This window comes from Tiliqua scincoides, chromosome 4 (assembly GCF_035046505.1).
Source record: "Tiliqua scincoides isolate rTilSci1 chromosome 4, rTilSci1.hap2, whole genome shotgun sequence".
In the NCBI taxonomy this organism is placed as follows: domain Eukaryota; kingdom Metazoa; phylum Chordata; class Lepidosauria; order Squamata; family Scincidae; genus Tiliqua; species Tiliqua scincoides.
The window spans coordinates 63,993,583-64,010,946 of record NC_089824.1 but is presented as its reverse complement, the minus strand read 5'-3'; the positions used below and the strand labels follow the sequence as shown (position 1 = coordinate 64,010,946).

Below are 17,364 nucleotides of genomic sequence, written 5' to 3'. Positions count from 1 at the left end.
TGGCTCTCAACTCCTCCTCATCCCATGAAGGATTCCTCAGCAGCAAGGAAGTCCCCAGATGCTGAGAGGCGTAGCTAGAACAGTTGGAATAGTGGTTTCCTCCATCAACAAAATATTCAAAGAGCAAACAATAAAGCAAATGCAACATTCGTACCTATCTCTCTTACTTGCCTCAAGTTTCTTTGCCAGAGTTTGTCCTCTCCTTGTTTTTGTCCATCAGAGAAGCCCCTTGCTGAACTCTAGGACACTATCTCATTTTCCCAGAAGACTCAAAACCCATGGCTACTGGACAACCACATGATCTTCCAACCAGATGTTCAAAACCCAGGTGGACAATTCCAAGCTCACAGATTAAGGCCCAAATCCTAACCAATTTTCCAACTCTGGCATAGCAGTGCCAATGAGACGTATGCTGTTGGGTGGCACTCCTGGAGGTCTCCTCAGAGTAAGGGAATGTTTGTTCCCTTATCTTGGAGCTGCATCGCCCTTATGTCAGTGCTAGAAAGTGGGTTAGGATTACACCCTAAGTGAAAAAGATATTTGGCTTATTCCATTGGAGAAAGCCATGGATACAGAGACCCATGTGAGTTTTGTATGCAAGTGTGTGTAATATCTATGGGAAATGTTGATTTCCATGTGGATTTCTGCACATTTTTTCTGGGTTTCCAATGTCTCATCGAAACAGATCTGGTGATGGTTCTGAAGGTCTGATGCAGAAATAGCGGTGGGTGGACAAAACTAGCTGTAACATGATCTTGAGAAACTCTATTGAAGGTGGGTTTAGACTGTCCACTGGAGAGGTGCTTATCTTTTAATAATACTCCTTTGATGACAGGTTTGTTTCTTCGTATTATAATAGTTCACTTGTAACCACGGTTTCATATAACTGAGAATGCAGTACTCATCCTGTGATAAATAATACATTTATGAAACAAGTTTTATTTCTACCTGATGAAAGATGTGAAGGTACACATAAATTCCCTAAGTGGTTGAGCTCTCAACAAATCTTTGCAAAACTCAAACCTATGCTAGATGTTATCCATCAAATGGAGAAGTGCTCACCCAATACAATCTAAGTTATTATGGGTTATTTTTATAAACCTATGACCCTTTTTCATTTTTTCCAAGCATCTCACCCCCTTTCCAAGGCTAAACAAAATAGAGTGAATGTGCTAGAATGACATATTGAATTATGTTTGTGTTTTGTTTTTCTTTTTTTCTGAAAAGGACACAAGTCATGGGTATGGGAAAATGTTTAAAACGGATATGTTGTGACTCTGCTCTTCAACTCTTGTATTGAATATCAGCATTTGAGTTCAGCTCTTTTCTATGTTTGTTAATTAAAAGCAATTTCATGTTATTAAACTATGCTCCCATCTACACACTGCACAGAGTGAAGTGGTAAGTAAAGGTGGTAGAAATCTGGACTGTTCCATTTCAGACTGCAGATGGAGACTTGTGTTTTTGAACTCTCTCCCATTAAAACATCCTGCATGTAGTAAACCAGCAATCAGCAGTTGTGGACCTGCCATAGACTTGGATGGGGCAAAAGCCCCGGGAGTGAGCCTCTAGGACCCCGCGGAAGCCTCTATGAGGCTCCCAATGGGGTTGGTTTTCTGGAAGCATGGTTTATAGCGTCAGGGAACCTCAGAGAGGCTTCCCTGACGTGGGCTCAGGTCATGCGAGGCTCCATGAGCCTCAGGTGAGTGGGGGGGGGGCTGATTTTCACATGGGGCGGCGACAGCCCATGGGGGAGCCACTGTGGACCTTTGCCCCAGGTGCGGTGCTGGGGGGGGGTTCACCACTGGCAATCAGGATGCTGCCCTCAACCTTTCCTCCAGTGTGCCCATTTATTACATGCAGTGGATATTTTTGCATAGGGAAGCATTTTAATATATGACCTACACCTATGGTCTGAATTGGAACACTCCAGAATGTTATCAACTCACCCCACCTTGTGCAGGGCATCAGCACTCAGCCAGGTTGGATATTTGCCAAGTTACCCTGCACATGCCTGATCTCATCTGATCTCAGAAGCTAAGCAGGGTCAGGCCTGGTTAATACTTGGATGGGAGACCGCCAGGGAATACCAGGTGCTGTAGGCCTTATACCATAGTCTTTCAAGACTGAAGGATGCCAACCATAGCACATCCCCCATCAGAGACCTGACTTGGTCAAACCAAGCTTTGAACCCTCAGTACCAGGAGTAGTGGTAGCATCTAATGAGCCATCAGGGGCGGGAAGGGTGCACTGTGCTGGGCACAGTGTAGGGCATTGACCTAGGGCCACCAGAGCTTGGTACTGGCACTGACTCTGTCATATGTAGATTAAGCCATAGTTGCAAATTAAGGCATCAAATTAAACTACATCAAGCATGTTGTTTCCTGTCTAAGAAAGTATATTGTTTGCTAATTTAGAAACACCAAAATGGTTTCTGTTAAAACAGACACAAAGGTTTCTCATTTATTTTAAGCGGTTCATGCACAACTGACTTCAAAAGGGTTGTCTAACTGGATTATGAACACAATGTTCTTGGACTATAAGCATTTCACTGGTCAAATTATAAAATGTTCTACCTGGCATACATTTTCACCATCAAATATCCATGTACGTATTTTTCCTACCATTGACTCCAGATGCATAATGAAAAAAGAATGTAGTGATAATTTTGGCACCCCCTGAGTGATAGATCCCGTCTCACAATATCCTGCAGTAAAACGAATCAGATTATTTATTTAAATAAACGAAACCAATTTAGCTTGCAGTAACTTACACAGCACCAGCTGTTATAGTTATTATCACTTGCATCATCATCATCGCGATCATAATCAGCATTACTATAATTACATTTGGAAAGATAAATTAGGACCGACACAGCAAATTCTGCATGGTGTGCTGTTTCGTCCTTAACGCCTGAATTCCGAATGCTCTGCCATAATGTAAAATGTTAATGCCGCCATTTACCGGTGCACCTGCCCCCCCCCCCAATAAATGCACCAGACTGTGGCTTGATTTAAAACTGGGTCACTTTATTGATTGTCAAATTACAGCAGGGTGACTGGGGTAGTTGGCTAAACTCCCAGTCCTAAGTCATGCGGGGTCGTTAATAGGGGGAAACGAACCTAGCCGTATACCTAGCCCCCTAAATCAAAGGGCGAAACCGTCTGACTCAAGCCTGTCACCAGACCTGCAGCCTAGGACAACCTGTCAGCATCGCCCAAATGGTTAAAACAGCAGGACTGGTGGCCCACAGGTCAAGCCTTGCCAGGCATGCCAGTCCAGTCAAAGGGGCTTGCCCGCCAGCCAGCCTCTTCGAGCCGGGAAAGCATCATGTGAGCGGTACTGGCTCACCCCTTGACCTTTCTGTCTTAGACGGACACTGGGGTGTGGCTACCTACCCTGACCCCACACGATTCATGCCACAAGGGAGGACAGCGTACTGCTTGTCCTTCCTGTCCCCACTAAAAATGAATTGCTTCAAACCTTGCTGTAACTCAGCCAAAAAGATGTAGCCCTGTGGGGAAAGATGAACCCCATTGCTGAAGAAACGGGCGGGGCTGGTCCATACGATCTTGGGATGGGGGATGATGGACCTGCCCATGGCCGCAACGACCCTCCCCAGGTAATCACTGACTTGACACCTGGCCATGTCGATGCAGAGGATGTTGCGTGTACCCCTCCAAACCCTCCTGGGGAGAAGGTTGGACCATAGGATCAAGATCCCAGGGAACCATTTGCAGATGGTGAGAAAATCCTTATGGGCCTGCAGCCTCAAGGACAGGGCTGTCCGCTGACAGAGGTCATTTTCTCCCAGATGTACGATGATTACCTGGGGTGGCGGATGGGTAGCAACATATTTGTATATCATGGTTAGGAATTGCCCCCAGCACATGCCTCTTCGAGCCAGCCATGCTATGTTGGTGTGACCAGCCAACCACAGCTACGACCTGAAGCTGGTGGATATAGCATGCTTCCTGGTCCAAAAAACAATAGACTGCCCAATGACTAAAGTCTGAACGAGCTGTGGCCACAGTGGACCTGTCAAGGCAAAAAGAACAGTAAGGGACAGGAAGCAGTGCCTTAGTAGGTAACTAACAACTCTTAAACATGACCACTTGGTCCAAACATGGCGAAAGCCCAAAGAGCCCCACGGGGGTCCCCTTCAGCTCGCATCGCTAGCCTGGGAACTGAACAGCCCAACATCCCCCTAAGGCCACACAAGGAAGCCACCAGATTCCCATAAACAAAGCCACAAGGCCCAAAGGCAGATGCCTCAGAGAAACCCCCATAGGGGGAAGGGGGAGTCTCCCCTAAAAACTGGCCCGAAGGCTACGACAAAATCGGAGGAGGCTCCCAATGCTGGAGTGCTCATAGCCCATGAGAGGGCACATGCCATGCAACTTACCTCAGTTAATACCGATAGGTGCCGGAATGCCACCTGCCAATCCTCTGAATGGCCGGAATGGGCAGGCCTAATTGTGCAACCGCCGAGGCAGCGCCAATGCGGAATGAGTGGAGCCCATATACCTCAGGTTGTAACCCCATCTGCTCCAAGGCCTGCTTAAACAACTGTTTAAACTGGTAGAGCATTAGCAGAGTTAGATTCCCCATGTCTGAAAAGACATCCAGGACCAGGGGGTGCCATTGCCCGGTATACCGACAAGGCATGAACAGGGTACAGTCGCAGATTCAGAGACCTGTGGAGAAGCACAATGTGGCCCCTACCTAATTGATCATTCTTGGAGAATCTAAGCCGCAGGCGGACCAAATTGCCCAAGATCTCACAGTCATCCCACTGCATGGTTCTTTCCCTGGGGGCCCCTTTTGATTGTGCCAGAAGCTCACCTGCCCTAAATGCCCCAAAGAAAAAGATGAGGGAAACAGTGCGAAATAGGCAAATCTCAAATTGAGAAGAGCACAAAAGGCCAAATTCGATATAGAGCCCCTGCAGGAGGGTGACTGTGATAGGACTGTGCTGGTCAGGCAGCGGAGGGGTGTCCTTTTTAAAACCGTCCAGCATCTTACAAACTCTAAAATCAGCAGCTGGGTCCTTAGTTCCTGCGGCTTTGGCGCTGAAGGAAATGGCAGCTAAGTAGACTGAGTCCGCTTGCTCCCGGACTGAGGCTGGGCCGGGCAGCCGCCAGACTCAGCCTGATTGTCCCGCCTCCAACTGCAGGAGGGCCAATGGGGAGCAAGCCCCAGCCTGTCTGCATCAGGCGGAGGCGGGGGCAATAGCGGTCATTTACATATGGTTCTTAGCTTCCTTTTCCTGGGGTTGCTAGAAATAGGAAATAAAACACAAGTGGACAGAATACATTATGTGGCGTACAGGAAAAATGTATAAGGAGAGTTTTCAGTGTGAAGCATCTGCTCTATAGCACATTTGACTAAACTAGACAACTTCAACAAAAATATCAATGTGATTGGTTCGTTACTAGTTTAAAAGCCATTTTTGCCCAATGTTGCATATATGCAACAGGGATCAAATGTGTACACCTGTGAGCTGGACCAAAATGGGTTAAGTATTGGTGTGAATTTTATGATGGGATGCTCTATGATGGGATGCTCTCAGGGCAAAGTCTTTTGCGGTCATAGCCCCATTTGTAGTCATTGTGAAAGTGACTGTCTTTCAGCTTCTGTCCCCCATGTGCAGTATTTGATGAATACAGGTGGAGCCTCCATATCAGCGGATTGTGTATCCGTGAATCTGGCTCAATGTGGGTCCTTCAGTGATGCACTCCCATCCCCTCCAGAGGGCTTTCTGAAGTTTCCCTGGGCCTCAGAATGTCTTATATGGCATAAAAACATCACTTCTGGTTGTCCTTGGGAAACCAGAAGTAGTGTTCTTTTCAGCAGAAGCAGACGCTCTGAAGCTCACAGAGGCAGTGAATGGATGCACGTAGCCTCTGCGGGCCTCAGAAAGCCCTCCAGTTCCCTTCAGAGGGCTTAAGGGGCTGAAGATCATGGATCTGCAATTTTTGGTATCTGCGGGGGGGGGGGGTCTGAGAACGGATACTCCGCTGATTAGTACTCCAGATAGAATGGCAAACACAAAGACAGTTCTAGGGCCTGTTTGGATGATGCTTCTCCAACTGGCCTTGCTCCGTACAATTTAAGGACTTGGACACACAACGAATGCACATATCCTACAACTTTTCCTCATGCCCGGATTTCACCACTGAACTGTGAGTGATGCAGTTCATCTGAACCACCCCTCCATCAGATTAAATAGTGGTGCTTATGTAGTGCGTTCACATCTTATCACTTGTGGGACAACAAGAAGTTTTGTCTGAACTAGCTGCAAAGACAGAGACTTCAAAGATTATAAAAAGTTATTCAGAAGATTTCAGGCAGAGAACACAAATGACTTAAAACTCAGCCATTTGTAGAGGCAGCACAAAATGATGACAGCACAAAATCACCCAAGTGGTTGTTTTTTTCCAGTGATTCAGTGGTTAGCTTCATAGAAACAACTGTCTTTTGATTCATGTCATGACATATATAATGGGCCTAATTTATTTATTTGTTTGTTTGTTTGTTTTGCAAGCACAATTTTTCAAAATACCATCTTTGAAGGCACCACTTTTGCAACTACGACAGGACCACCAGAGATGGCTATGTGCACGAAATGGACAGCAGGTTCCACAGGTGTTCCTGCAGTGAAGAAGAAACCCCTCCAATTGCTCTGTCTCCTGATAGCTCCTTCACTCTGCAAGTCCCAAACTAAACTGCTTCTGAAGGGCCAAGTTGCCACACAGCCACACCTTGCTGTCCATGCACCAGGGCCGCAGACACTACCACATCCAGTGGCATCAGGCCTGGTAGAAGAGTGTTCCTATGACAGTCAGCCACTCACTACTTGCCATACTGTGAATATTCTTGGTTGAAAACCAAGGATATTTAACACATGTTCACATACAGCAAGCCTGCAATGGTATGCACAGAACCAAGGGCTGTTCACACTAGCTCTGATCAGTTTTAGCTTGTGATATCGAGTGCCAATACCAGAACAGATCAGCTCTTCTGGAGAAAAAAATACCTAACCACTCCTTCCCTCTGGGTTCTTTAAATATTCTTCCCAAACAGTAACCTTCCAATTCACTTCAAAATGCTGCTTCAAGTAAAAATTGGTAGCAAACTAGGATCTTAGAAGCACTTCTTCACCTTCGACCCTTTGACCTTTTTCTGGTCTTTCCAAAGGAGATTCTTCCGGCTTCTCTGAATTTCACTTTATCAAACATTGAATTGAAACTGTAGAACAATTAAATATGTGGGTTTCTCCCTTCCTCTTGTCCTAGATTGGATTAAGTAGCATTTCAATCTAAGGTCTTAATTACAAGTGTCTTGCTATTACTTTTCCAACTACTACATGTGCGCATTGACAGAATGTGCTGTCAGATTTCATATGTTCCTTTCAGTGAGAGCTTGTATTGCAAACTAAATACAATGCCTGTACTGGCATAAGTGCTATATTTGCATCAATTGTCTCTATAGAAAGTACAAGCACTTGCTGCTTAACAACAGTTCACTTAATGACGGACCACATATATGATGGTGGTCAAAGCACAATAAAGATGTTCTTAGGGTGCAGTCCTATCCTGCACTGGAACAGGCAAGCCAAGAGACTTGCGCTGTATCCAGCGCAGGATAGAAGCCATAAGCGGTTCAGCCAGAAGCAAGGGGAAACATTTCCCCTTACCTCTGGGTAAGGAGTGCTGGCTCCTATGGATCTCCTCAGACTTGTGCCACCTCTTGGAAAGCAGAGTGGCTTGGAGCCGTGCCGTTCTACCTGGGAACAGGGGTTGGGATCTGGCATAACTGCTGGATCCCAGCCCCATCTCCCACTCCCCACCCCCAGGGCCACCCACCGCCCGCCCTCCCCCCACCCAGGAACACCTCCCTCCTGCCTTCTCCTCGCCTACCTCAGATCCTTGCATTGGCGCAGCCATGTTGATGCAAGGTGCCCAGAGGAAGCCGGCGTGGAGGCTTCTGTTGGCCTCCGCAGGCCAGCGCTTCTCTGTGTGCCAGCCTGGTTTCCTCCTGAGGAGGTGCAAACGTGCCTTATGGCACGTTTGTGACCCTCCTGGGTCAGCACAAGGGACTTGTGCAGCTCCAAGTCAAGGGCTGAATTGCATATATGCAGGAAAGCCACATGTATAATGGTGTGCATATGAAGAAATGAATCAAGCATGCATGTTGTGTCTGTGGAAGGAGGATCTATATATCACATCTATAATAAAAGAATGAAATCAGAAAGCCCATATCAACAGTAGTGGACTTCCCCAGTTCTGTTCCCTGATGCAAAGGGCCATAATGGAGCCCCCCCACAGGATGTTGCCACCCCCCCGGTGCAAATGCACCCCCCTCCCCACTTACTTGGAGCTCGCACAACTCCAGGACGTGTCGGAGAAGCCTCCTGAGGGTTCCCTGACACTTTAAACTGTGCTTCCAGAAAACCAGAAGCACAGTTTCCGACCCCGTCAGGAGCCTCAAAGAAGTTTCCGCAGGGCGAGCGAGGCTCCGCGCCCGGGGCATTTGTCCCATAAACTAAATGGGAGGTCCACCACTGCCTATCAATGTGATTTTGCATCAGTGGTATAGATGGCAGAGGAATGATATATTGTTGAGCCATCTATTCCTATCATAATAAATGAAAAATGTGGCCTGTTCATGGACTAGCTGAAAGTTTCTGCATTGGTTCTTACATATAAACATTTTTGAAAAAAATCACTCTTTTTATTATCTTCTTGCAGGCTTTGGGGGCTTTTCTTACTGTCAAAGATTAAAATATGCCATTATTTATAGCCTTGGAATAAGGGAGGAAGGATTTGCCTGGCATAGAAATGTACTGCCAGTGTTCATTTAAGTCCTTTAAAGACATTCTCCAAATTCAAATTTAGCTGCAAAAATTAATTCTGCATTTACATGAAGGCTGACTTCCATGTCATTTTGACCCCCTATTATGCTGCTTTACGTGATCTCCTGGAGAACTATGTCCAGACACCTTTTTCATTCTACAATTCAGTGAGGCCGTTGTTATTGACAGGCATTTAAATAGCACCGAAATATGAATTACAAATAAGCGTGATGGAATGTTCTTTAGAAGAACACAAACTGAAGTGCCCTTGCCCTCGCCCACTGAAAGATCAATAACAAGGTGAATAGCTGAAAAAATCATCCATTTATTAACACCTGGATAATGACCAAAATATGCCCCAAAAATGATTTACCAGCAACACCTTTCCAAAGCAATCTGATTGAACTGAAGAGGGGAAAAATTAAAATGAATGAAAGGAGAAGTGAACTATCTGTGTTTAATCTCAAGTTCCATCAGAAATCGATTAACCAACTGACTTTGGGTCCAAAAGAATTAATTATACTCAGTCTCTGGTATAATTAACAACACTATGGCCATCTCCCAAAATATTCATTAAACAGTCAGGAACAATATGAAATTCAAATTAAAATGGGAAAAGAGATTAAATGGAAGTAGTCATTGCTAAAAAAGTATCGGCGTACATCTGAGATGAAATCATTTGAGCAATACAAAATATGGAAATACATTTTGTGTTACATTTAATTATCATTAATTCCAGCACTGCAAGCTGGCAGCTATTTTAGGCTCATTACAAAGACTAAAATGGGCTGGAATTTTAATATGAATCAGTTCTCTTTGGAATAATGGGAATAGGAGTCGAGCATTCAGGAAGTTTAAGGCCTAAAAATCCACATTGTCATTTTTATTTCTGATGCTTGGCTGCACCAGTCTGCATTTGAGAAAATCCCTTGGCAGGCTTCTGGCATTAATGCTATGAAATCAAGAAATATAGATCTGTTTGGAGACAGCATGAACACACCTTGGTGATTCCACAGTTTCAGCCCTAGTATTTAAGTATGCAAATCTAGCACCAAAGTGTGTGCTTAAATGATGAATGCACAAATTTGAAAGCTTGCTGATGGGAACTATGCAAATGATAGTTTTACAAACTATTTTTACCACTGATACCCACTGATCTACATCGTTTTGTCCTTCACTTGTAGCTCTGCATGTGTCTGTTGCTTAGTAAATTGAAACCAAATGTTTCCTTTCATTTGGTACAAAGTATAAGGAAGCCCCGGGGCACAGGATCAGGTCCGAGAAGGGAGTTAGGATTCAGCAGACACTGCTACTGCTACACTTGCCCCCTTCGTGGACCAATCCACCCTCCTTCAGGCCCTGCCCCATTCCACCCTTGTTCTGTTCTCATTCTATCTTCCCCTGCCCATCTCAACTCCCCTGCCAACATACCTTCATTGGCAGGCCTTCTCGCGACATTTCTCTGGGAAGGGCCACGCCAGCTTTGCCACTGGCAGGCCGGTAGTGTGTGGTTCCACACACTGCCAGCAGGCCAGTAGCTAGGGCTCTAAAGCACTCCCCACTGTCGGAATGCTAGTTCCAAAGGCAGGGGCAAGACTGGGATTGAGCTGCCTGTTATATGCTTGATAGTTTGTATGGCCAGTTCATATGACTGCACACTTCATTGCATGCCCCACTCACAATAAGCAACAAACTCCCATGATTTCAGAAAGCATTCTTGTGTGTATCAGCATTCAACCTTCTTCTTGCCAGAAATCTCCTGTCCATCTAGAGCAGGGGTGCCCAAGCCCCGGCCCTAGGGCCATTTGCAGCCCTCGAGGACTCCCAAAGCGGCCCTCAGGGAGCCCCCAGTCTCCAATGTGCCTCTGGCCCTCTGGAGATTTGCTGGAGCCCACACTGGCCCGACACAACTGCTCTCAGCGTGAGGGCAACTGTTTGACCTCTTGCATGAGCTGTGGGATGAGGGCTCCCTCCACTGCTTGCAGTTTCACATCTGTGATGCAGTAGTGACAACAAAGGAAAGGCCAGCCTCGCTTTGTGCAACGCCTTTTATAGGCTTTGAGCTATTGCAAGACCTTCATTCATTCATATAAGTTCATCTTTAATATATACATTTATGTAAACGTCTGTAAATTTACTCAAATTTTAAATGTAAATTAATTTTTTTTTTCCCCGGCCCCCAACACAGTGTCAGAGGGATGATGTGGCCCTCCTGCCAAAAACTTTGGACACCCCTGATATAGAGGTACTTGCTTGGCTCAAAAAATTTAAGCAAAACAAAAAACTCAAAGATGCGAAAACACTGCATTGCAGGAGACAGCACTGGTGGACCTCAGAGGCTGATAGGAACCTCTCTTGGAAGAAAAACAACTTTAGGGAGAAGCAATTGGAGGAAGAAGACCAAATTACCTGAAAACTACTTTACATTACTTTTGAACAAGTTTTAATGTGCACTTGCAATGACTCAGGCCAAGCTATATTTTATTTTAAATGCAGCTTGGCCTTTGTGTGTTTTTTGTTTCCTATAAAAAAATTATTTCTTTATTTTTCTGGTGCCATTGAATTGCACTGCATGGCTAGATAGAGTATTTCTTTGGTACATTGGCTATTGTGTTCTTAATGTTGTGTCCGATGCTTCTATAGCTGCGTAAAAATAAAGGAATCTCTTTATTAAAAGTGCAAGCCTTGTGCCTTGCAATAATGTGCACAGATCTGAATTAACATTCAGCCAGAGTAAGAGAATCATAAAGCAATTGGAGAAAATGTAGACATTATCTTCACCATATGTAACTCTATCCTTTTGTTCCCTCTACGTGAGACAAAGCTATAAGTCTACCGCATAATGGTTCTGGAAATGTATAAGCTTTATGCATTTCCGCCATAAACCACCATTGTTGAATGCAAATAAGTCAGGAGATTGGTGCAGCGTTACAAACAAATGTGCTGTGGAATTCCCCTTTTATCAAGTCAAGAGAGGGGAAAAAAATAACCATTGGGATCTTGACTATCTTTTGTGTAATGGAGAAACATTGCAGCCTTTTTCTTATACAAACTTTTCAAGTAAGGATGCTTTGAAGAGGTTTTAGGACTGATTTCATCCATTTAACAAACCACTAAAATGGAGATCAAATGATAATTACATCATTTGCCGATACCCTTGCAATGTGCTCCAAGTAGATTTCATCTGGAGCCAAGGAGCTTGCATGAAATATGTTCGTTTTTTAAAGGCAAACAGTCACAGCTGAAAAGTCCCAAGAGCTTTTCCATCTATGATTCAAATTGTCATTTCAGTATTCACATTACATAGGTTCCTGGGCCAAATGGCATCAACCCCCTTCCTCATGTTCTCCTCTCAAAACCCTAGAATTCTTTTATTATGATTAGTTTTGTCCTGTCTTGGCTTCAAGGTTCAGGGTTAGCATTATCTTAGCAAATAAAGGCCTACTTAAAAGTAAATTACAGACATATGTAACTTTGTCCTTAAAAATACTTAGGCTACAACTTGTTTAACTATTTACCCAGCACCCCCCAATAAAGACACAGGCAAGGGCATATGGTACAAAGGGCCACTTTATTAACTATTTAAATATACTTAGGATTGCAACAGGGCCTAACAAATAAGCCATGTGGGTTCTACATGGGGGAAACGGAGCTGCCCGTCTACTTCCCCCTATAATGATTTGGGCGACCACACCCAACTCCGGGCAGCATCAGTACAAGCCTGCTCCTCCTTTCATTGTCATCCCGAAGGGCCAGGGTGGCAGCCTAGCTCAGGCCACCCGAGTGAACCCGCGATGCATCTTTGCCACCAGGCTGAAGTTCATCCAGCCTGTGTCACCCAGCTGGGAATGCCAACATGACCAAGCGTGGAGTCCACCCGGCCCTTTCCCTGTGGTGTACACTGAGATAACCTTACCTACCCAAAACCCACACAACACCTGCCTAAAGTGACCAACAAGACCTATGGAAAACCCTGACTCCGCCCTTAACTCCACAGTCCGGGGTAGGCAAAAAACCACCAACCAACGTGCCAATTAGGCAAATTCCTACCTGGCCCCAGTTGGCGACCAGCTAGTCTCAGACTGCCAAAGGGTGGGTGATCGCTGCCTGGTCCCGACTGAGCGGGCACCCCCGTGCAGCCTGCACGTGGCCCCAATCCAATTAGTCCCCAGCCATTAGGCTGCGGGACTGGCCCCTCCTGTGACTCGTGCGGGGGCAGGGCAAATGCTGGTGGTGCGTTAATTTACGTGCCACCGGAATTCTCAGAAGCAACTCTCTTGTTTTAGCCAAGGAATACCAGCCATGATAAAAGTGGTGTATGGTGCATAAAACTGGCCACCTAGCCAAAGAGCCCATTTAGTTCATTTCTGCTTTTCTATGGTTGATTTGAGAATGGGAATGGAACATTCAGAGCCCTGTTTTTAGCTCATGAGCCCTGTTTAACCATTGACTATTGCGTTCAAATCTCATAGTGAAGGAAATGGGACAATACACTCTGATCATTCCCCCCCCCCCCCCAACATTCTGCTGTTTGTTCAGCAAACATTTGACTGAATCATGGCTGGCCCATCCATAACACAAATCATGATGTTAGCACTGGGCGTGGATTTGGGGTGGGGTGGGGGAATGCAAACAGGCTTGCCACCTCCCTTCAGTTTGAGGCCAATGGAGCTGGGCCCCTTATCTCATTCCTCCATGTGGGTCCTTTAAACACACTGAGAACACTCCCACTATGTTCTGCACTTCCTGCATTCTTTAAAGAGCAGGGCAGCAGGGTAGCAGCCCGCCTTCTGCTGAATGCATAACGAACAGGGGGCACAGCCAATTGAAAGTACAGAGGGCACAGCCACTGGGCTAAGCAATGTTGGTGGTATGGCCAGACAGTGTATTCTTGCTCTCCCCTCCATGAATTTAATATACAAATGGAGGACAGTGACTGAACACGACTGCTGTCTTAATATAACGAGCCGTGTTTCCTTGTGATCCTGCTGCCGCTGCTCTGTGTTTAACGAACATGTGAAAGGAAGTGACTGAAGAGGCTTGTGGGCTGCTGAATCAAAGGGATGTCACTTTTTGTGAACATTTTCTGCCGAATCACAAAACACACTTTTATGGATTTGTTTTTGCCAAACGGTATCGGAAGTGCTCACCTATTCAGGAAACAATGCCTCACCCTCAAATAACTTTTTGTGCCCATAGTGGCATTCTCATGGAGCCAAGCCTGATTCGCTACATATGTTTGTGACATCATCCCCTTATGCTTCATGATCACCAGTTGGCTGAAACTGGACCACGTGACTAAATGATGATGATTACACAAAGTAATGAAGAGACGTTAATGGCAGCAGCAGATAGAGGAAACCGTGACACTGGACATTTGCACAATTTAGGCTGCAATCGTAACCATACTTTCCTGAGAATAAGCCCCAATGAACCTTCGTTGAACAAAATATAACTTACTTCTGAGTAGACCTGGTTAGGATTGTGCCCCTAGAGGTGTTGTGGGCAAAGTATTTATGCCTTGCTTCACAGCGGTTCTGTGGGAGATGTGGATATATCCCACAGTAGACAAATCGGTCTGGAAAGGGATTCCTAAAGGTCAAACACTTTGAAAATGATTACTGAATAAGATTGGTACAGTGGTGAAAAATACAGCATCCTATTTCACAGAACTGGCAGTCTGCACTTAAAAAGTTTTTTTTTTTTTTAACTGATGTGCATTTCAATTAATTCATTGCTTTCCGAAGCTCCCTCCCTTTAATTCTTCCCTACTGTGGCTCCCCCTAGTTTCTAATAAAATCAGCAAGAGTCTCCACCAAATTGATTTTATGCTGTGAACAAAATCAGGAGCTCTGCAATAATTTAATCTGCATTTCTCAGCACCCAATAATTTCTTTGTATAGCACATTAACTGTAAACTATTTTTTGCCTTCTCTGCTTTACCTTCAACTAATATACCATGACTTCAATCAACAAATGAAAGATTCAACATATCCATTAATTTATGTTGCTCGGGAATGGTCATAAAAGAGTTCCCACATCCCAAGCAGGTATTTATTCAAGTGTTTACGTAATACCATTAATGTGCCTTTCAACTGATTTTTTCTCTCCTTTTTTTCCCCTCTTGGACAACGGGCAAGGGAATGTCTTTGAAATGAATAGGTTGCTTGCTTTGAGGTTTGAAGTAATCATAACAAAAATACCTAGATTGAGTTGTGGTTTTCTGTGAAAGATTGAACTATTTTAGTCTCAAAGCACAGCCTGGAGATTGCTTGGCTATTTTTTCCCCTTATGACGAGAAAAAGAGGCATAGAGAGATGTGTACAGTACATATTTTAAACTTCAGAAAAAACCATTTTCACATTACATTGCTATAGTACAGTGAACATAAGAAAGTCATCCGTATGTGTGCATTTCATGCAAAATGCATGAATGCCTGAGGGAGGGACACGATGGGAGATGTATAAAATTATGCATGGGATGGATAGAGTTGATAGAGGGATGCTCCTTTCCCTCCCACACCACACTGGAACCAGGTGACATTTAATAAAATTGAGTGATGGGAGAGTTAGATCAGACAAAAGAAAACATTTCTTTACCCAGCTTGTAATTAATCTGTGGAACTCCTTGCCACAGGATGTGGTGATGGCATCTGTGGAGCAAGAAGAAAAACAGTGACAAATATTTGCTAACAGCATCAGTTACACACCTATTCTCTGAATACCATTGTGGTTTGGAACAATACCTTTCTTTTTTGGGGGGAGAGGGTGGAATTGCAGTGCAAGTCTGCAGAGGACCACAGTGATGCAGTCCTGAACAACAAGAGATTCAGATGACTACTCAGCAGTAGCAGTAGCAGTTGGAAATACCTGGTGGCGCTTGCTACATGGCATTTTAAAAATGCATTTCCAGGGTGCATAAAGGTGCTGTTTTGCCAAATTCCAAGGCATTTGAGGCATTTACAAGGTGTATGAATTTGCAGTTTTGAGGCTGTAGTTGTCTTGCATGTAAAGAATAGCTCCAATGGTACAGAACTCCAAGAGATTCTTCCTATGGTTGATGATGGTTGCGTTACTTTTATAACAAAAAACAGTGGCATATAGTTGAGTGGCATGTGACTAAATCAATCAATCTCCCAAGACATCTGAGAAGGTATTTGCAATTTAACTTTACTGGGAAATTATTTTATGCATATATGATTTTTTTGGCAGGATACATAGCAGCTCTGAGGATAGATTATTTTCATTGGGAAAATAATTGCATAGTGGTTAATCACAACTCTACTGTTGTGATTCCAGACTGGATTTCCCTCTGCAGCAGCTGCTATTATTTTTTCTAAGTAAAGAGACAGATATGAATTTAGACATCTCCATCATCATGTATAGTTGCATCCTCAGTTTGCTATAATTACTACTGCATGCCCAATACAGACCCAGACTGAACAGCTGTACAGCACACTTATGATCATCTTGCATTCTTACCAGGTGAATGCACAGGTGAGCAAGATATGTGTGGATCACCCCAGTATTTTATGGGCCATTTGCCACACAGATCCCTTTGATGAGCTTTGTAGCTGTCAGCATGAAAGTCTCTTTAGAATATTTACAGTAGCCCCCACTGATAAAAATAATAGGATAGGAATTTTTGAGGGAAATAAAAGGCTTTGTGGAGACACCTCCTTGGTGCATTCAAAATAAATGTTTAATAGGCACATCCCCTCTAATTGCATTTTCTTAATTAAGTTAATAGAGCTGAGAACTGCAAAAGAGCACATCATGGTGTGAAGAAAATCTCACTCACCAAGCAGCACGTCTCCCACTGAGGTGATAAAAACCCACAGAACTGTAATTAAATAAACACTAACTGTTTGTATCACAGACTTAAGTCTCCCATGCTACTTCAGAGGGTGATTAAAAGAGTTCTCTTAAGAAGATGTATTGCCTTGATGTAGCTGGGACACCTCTTGGGCTGGCAAGATTGTTTCTTGGGGAGGAATTTATTTAAAGGTAACCAAAGGGTCTAGGAGCATATTATAGGCTGACAAATTGATTGTGACACAAGCATTCATGGGCCAGGGCCTACTTTGTCAGGTGTCTGAAGAGGTTGCCTAAGGGGACTGCTATATATCACCAGACCATAGAGAGGAGAAGAGCATAGGTGTGTGGTTTCTTTTCACAAAGTGAGGTCAAAGAGTCAAGCTATCTCTGGGTGTGCCACAGTAATATGAAGACTAGAGAGGAATGCAAGATCTAGACAAAACTTACAATCTGTGTTGGGATGACCTACTCCCAGCAAACAGCCGTATGTGATGGAATTGGCACAGCAAAATCAACGGGGTCACAGAGTTGTACCCTTTACTTGCCTGGCAGTTTGGTTCATCCATGCAGTCATACACTGAGCTAGACAGAAATGACTGTCTCTCTGCCCTACCATATCTCCATGATTTACTTTTGTAGCAACCTGATGACTTCTTTCAGACATCTCCAAACTTTCTTTGACCACAACCC

General features: G+C 44.5%; 1 pseudogene; it reads left to right on the top strand.

Annotated features, from left to right (window-relative positions):
• The first annotated feature begins 1,986 nt into the window (after positions 1-1,986).
• On the top strand, positions 1,987-2,105 carry LOC136650281 (5S ribosomal RNA; annotated as a pseudogene).
• Positions 2,106-17,364: the final 15,259 nt, after the last annotated feature.